The following is a 5,920-nucleotide window of genomic DNA, read 5'->3' on the forward strand; positions in this document are numbered from 1 at the left end:
AAAACTGGTTCACGACATTACAGTCAAAAAATAAGTGAGTCAGTATCTCTTTCTCATTATTACAAAAACAGCACATATCATCAATATCAGAAAATTTAGATATTAAGGATTTAGAAGGATAAATGGTATGTAGAATTTTGAAGTGTATTTATTTTATTTTATTATAAATACAGTATTTGAAGGGAATTAACCAAGCTCTTCTCCAGTCAATATTTTCAATCTTAGAGTTCCAGAAAAATTTCCCTCTAGGAGATATTTAGTTTTGTTTTTGGAAGATATTACAAATATGTTTGTTATTGCATTTTTTTCTCAAGTAACTCAACACCTTCTAAAACTAAATTTGGGTTTGTCACAGATAAAGAATTGTAACAAATATGACATTTGACAAGTTGACGAAGTGTTACAGGAATAACTTTAATAACTGAATTAAATTCCCTAAACTGTACGGGAAAATTGTAAGTTGACATGAATTGTTCGTAAGTTAAAAGATTCCCAGAATTGTCAAACATTTTTATAAGATGATTAATGTCTCTGTTGAACCAATTTGTTAAAAACAAGGATTTATTGGAAACAGTTATATTTCCATTATTCCAAATGAAAGAGGTGTGAGGAGAGAAATTGTGACAGTAACAAATTTTCCAAGCGAGAAGAGCTTGCTGACGAAATTTGAATAATTTGAGGGGGAAGTTGTTGTTTGTTGTAGTGGTGATTAGAAGAGATATGTGGTGACATCACAATCGTACTGCATTGTGGGACATATAGTTGCCTGAACCCCCTTATAGATGAGGCTCAATCTGGCTTCCCTAAAGAAAATACATATTTCAAATAATATAAGATTAGTCCTAGATGTGTTGGACTATTCACATTTAAGTACTGATGATGGATTTATTCTTTTCTTAGATTTCTAAAAGCCTTCGATACGGTGGAGCATGCTTTTATTTTTAGGTCTTTACAAAAATTTGGCTTTGGAGACTTTTTTTTGTAATGCTATACAAACAAATTATAGGAACGCAAACTGTTCTATTAAACTTAAATGTGGTTCATCATCTAGATTTAATTTAAACCGTGGTATAAGGCAAGGTTGTCCCATCTCCCCTTATCTCTTCTTGTTTTGCACTCAGCTTATGAATATTCATATTAAGTCAAGCCAATTAAAAGGTATATCTATTGCTGGTAGGGCAATTATAATATCCCAGTTAGCAGACGATACTGCACTGTTCCTAAAAGATCAACATCAAGTCTCAGCAGCTCTTAGTAGATGCCTTTTCTAAAGCTATCTGTTAAAGACTGTCAATTACAACAAATTGCTAATATCCCAGTAAAGGAGTCTGTGACATATTTGGGGATTGTCATTTCGAAAGACCAAAAATCTAGATGTAAGATACATTTTGATCCCATTCTAAAGCAAAGCTGAATCACTGGCTTTTGAGGGATTTATCCCTAAAAGATAGAGTTTTGTTATGTAAAGCTGAGGAACTGTCAAGATTAGTCTATACTGCGACTTCACTCTCTGTTTCTAAGGAGATGTGTAAAGCTATTGATACTGCCTTATTTAATTTTCTTTGGAGAAACAAAACTCATTATATTAGGAAGTCTATAATAATGAATAATTATGAATCAGGTGGTTTGAACTTCCTTGATTTCAGTACTATAAATAATATTTTTTTAAATAAATTGGATTAGACATTTCATTCTAAATCCAAATTCTCTTTGGAATTTCATACCCAATCTTGTTTTCTCCAGAGTAGGTAGTCTTGATTTTCTCTTGATTTGCAATTATAAAATTGAGAAAATCCCTCTAAATTTGTCTTGCTTTCACAAACAAACGTTGCTTGCTTGGTCCCTTTTATATAAGCAACATTTTTCACCCCATAGATATTTAATTTGGAACAATTACAATTTATTATTTAAAAATAAAACCTTATTTTTGAAAGATGGTTTTTAGCAGGTATAATATGAGTAGATCAATTTCTAAATCAAGAAGGTATGCTGCTAACTTACTCTGAGTTTCTAGATCTCCATAAAATTCCAGAGACGCCCAGGCAGTTTTCGATTGTCATGGATGCGATCCCCACAGGGGTCTTGGCATTATTCAGAGCTAATAACCAAACCAGTACTGTGCCCCTTTCTTCCTTTAATTTATTTGATACTGAAATTGGGAAAATTTGTTTTGCCCCTGTAGTCGTAAATGTAAATAAAACCATTCGTTCATTGTTTCAAAAAGACATTGTCACCAGGCCAAACTGTATTGTTTACTGGAATAGACTGGTTGAAGGTTTGTTATGGAAGGCCATCTGGACTTTACCAAACAAATATTTATTGGTAAATAAAATAAAGGAAATAAGTTTCAAAATCTTACACAGGTACTACCCAGTAAATAATTTTCTTGTTCAATTAAAAAAGGATATTGATCTGGGCCGGGTTTCCCGATAACGATGTAATTAGCTCTTAAGAGCGCTTTCTATAAGGTTACGAACGCTCGCCGCAATTCCACGCGCGTTTCCCAAAAATGCACTTAAAGGATAACTCCAGTGAAAAATTAACCTTGGGGTAATTAACACATGGTTACTGTTTCTTCATGTGCAGTATATCCAATGAACTACGTACACAGAAAGTCACCGGAGAGAACCGACCGTTTATTCATACAAACAAAACGGCTGTTGCCGCTAGCACATGCAAGCCAGACTTCTTCACCTTCACACTGCAATAACCCCCTTTAACCCCCAGGTGGCCCTCTAGTGGAGACAATAGGTAATTACATCACAAATGCATTATGCACAGCAAATGCATTAAACACTACATTACATCCCCTTTTTTTCACAGCAAACAATACAAGCTATAAACAAGATATATGAACATTAAGCAGTCCATTAAGCAGTTCAAAGCTAGTTCATACAATAGTCCTGAAACCTCACCGGAAGTTTCACAACTCGACCACTCCTGGTGGTTGTGGGACTGCTGTTATGAGAAGATTGCTCTGGCACATACTGTACAGACCGATCCTTCTCTTCATGTGCCTCTGGGACGTGAGAGTGTGCATTGTCATGGGTCTCATCCGCTACTTCAAATGTTTCTGTGTGTTTGTGATTTGTTTTCCTCAGATGGCGCCTGTTGCGACGGAACTGTCGTCCTGCTTCATTGATGACATCATACGATCTTGGCTCATCACGTTTTGAAACAATGAGACCTCGTTGCCACCCCTTATCTGTTTCCATGTGCACAGTATTTCCAGCACGTAGTTCTGGCAGGACTTTTGCTCCCACATTATAATGACACGCTTGCTTCTTTTGCAGATATTGGAGTGCCTGATGAACACCTTTAGGAGTGACCGGTCGCAGAACCTCACTGGACACTGGTAAGATGCTCCTCAGAACTCTTCCCATCAGTAACTGAGCTGGTGAGTAGAACGTACCAGTGATAGGCGTATTTCTCAGCGAGAGAAGAGCAAGATGATGATCCACCCCTGATAATTCTGCTTTTTTCAGGACATATTTAACAGTTTTGATTGTCCTTTCCGCCAGCCCATTTGATTGAGGATAGGCCGGACTAGAGTGTGTCAACTTAATCCCCCACTCTGCAGCAAAAGTCTTCATTTCATAGCTAGCGAAGAGCACATGATCGCACACTAGTTCTTTGGGAATACCATGCCTTGCATACACTGCTTTCATCTTTTCAATCACTGAGCGTGCTGTCTTGTCTCTGATATTCATCACCTCTGGATACTTTGACATGTAATCGACAATCAATAGATATGACTGACCTCCGATTTCAAAGATGTCGGCAGCTACTTTTAACCAGGGGAGCTCTGGAATTCCATGAGAGATGAGTGGCTCTTTCTGGTTCCTAGGCTGGAACTGTTGGCATGTTGAACACCTTTCAACCATCTGTTCTATGTGTTTTGTCATTCCAGGCCAATACAGAAATTTTCTGGCATGTGCTTTTGTGCGCTGCATTCCTTGGTGTGAGATATGTAATTTCCGCATCATCTCTGTTCTCATTGACTCAGGAATCAAGATTCTACCTGATACCAACATTATGCCATCCTGCACAGCCACAGTGTGTCTAATAGGCCAGAACTGATGAAGTGAGGGGTTAAGTTTCTTTCTATGTGTCGGCCATCCTGTTTTTTGCATCTTCTCAAGCAACTGGAGTGTACTGTCTCCTGCAGTAGCATCTATAAGCTGTTTCAGCATTTCTTCACTGAGAGCCTCTGTAGCCTGAAGTGAATATACAACTCTCTCATCACTGAGATCATCTGTACCTGTGTGTTGGCCTTCAACGACAGCACGTGACAGTGTATCAGCAATCAACATGTCTTTACCAGGCTTATATTGGACAATAAGATCATATTTCTGTAGCTGTAAGAGCATACGTTGGAGTCTCGCCGGTGCTTTGCTCAATGGCTTTTTGAAGATAGCCTCCAATGGCTTATGATCCGATTGGACATTCACACTGCGCCCGTACACATACTGATGGAACTTTTTGGCCGAAAAAACAATCGCCAATAGCTCTTTTTCAATTTGGGCGTAATTCTTTTCTGTATCCGATAAAGCCCTGGATGCATATGCTATTGGTTGCCCCTCCTGCAGCAGACATGATCCTAAGCCATCTTTGGATGCGTCTGTCTGTATAGTGAGTGCTGTGTTGGGGTCATAATACCTAAGAACTGGTGAGTTGGTCAGTGCTGTTTTAAGTGCAGACAGTGCCTCATCGTGTTCTGGTTGCCACTGGAATGCAATGTCTTTTCTTAACAGCTGTCTGAGAGGAGCTGTGAGTGATGCCTCACCTGGAATAAATGGCGCAAGGTATCTTATCATACCCAAGACCCGCTGCAGTGCTTGTTTGTCAGTGGGTGCTGGCATGCTCACTACTGCCTGTATTTTGCCGTCATCCGCCTTCACACCCTGTGGAGTAATCACATGGCCCATGTAATGTACGTTGTTCACCTTGAACTGGATCTTGTCAGGGTTGAACTTCACATTGTGTTCTTTTGCTTTCTCCATAAGTTTAGCAACTATGACATCATGTTCTTGTTCTGTGGCAGCTGCAACAATCATATCATCCGCTACAATGTGTACACCGTCAATGTCTCCGAACACTTCATTGTTGTACTGCTGGAAGACCTCACTAGCAGATTTGACACCAAACGGTAGACGTTTAAATCTGTATCTCCCCCATGGCGTGTTGAATGTGCATAGCAGGGAGGATTCCATGTCAAGTTTGACTTGCCAGTAGCCATCCTTTTCATCAAAAATAGAGAAAATTTTCTTTCCAGCAAGCTTACACAAGACATCTTCAGTTGTCGGAATAGAGAAGTGTTGACGAAGAACGGCTTTATTTAGATCCCGAGGATCCAGGCACACTCGTAATGACCCATTCTTTTTTTCGGTGACAACCAGACTGTTAACCCATGAAGTGGGCTGGGTGACTGGCGCTATAACGTCTGCTTGCAACAGCTGCTCCAGTGTGTCCTTCAGTTTGCCCAGCACTGCTAAGGGAATTTTTCTGCAGCCATGTATGACCGGGATTGCTTTCGGATCGACATGTATATGATGTTCACGTGGAAACTGACCGAGCCCTTCAAAAGCTGTTGGATGTTGTGCTATCAATTCCTCTTTGGAGGTAGAATACTTGACTACAACAGTCTCAACTCTTTTCAGCAGTTGCATCCGTTCACATGCTTCTTTACCAAGTATTGAAATGGACGAGTATCTGGTGATGTAAAAGGGTAAGCAAACTTGTACTTTAGGTGTGTTACACTGAAGATTGACCACACCTTCTGGTTTTAACTTAGCTCCACCATATGCCACCAGCATAGTTGAAGTCGGTTGCAAGACCACTGTTTTGTCAAGTAATTGATAAATATCCAGTGGTATAATGTTGGCTTCGGCCCCAGAGTCCAGTTTGAACTTCACAGTCA

Source organism: Leuciscus leuciscus, assembly GCF_965113295.1.
Source record: "Leuciscus leuciscus genome assembly, chromosome: 21".
Taxonomy (NCBI): Eukaryota; Metazoa; Chordata; class Actinopteri; order Cypriniformes; family Leuciscidae; genus Leuciscus; species Leuciscus leuciscus.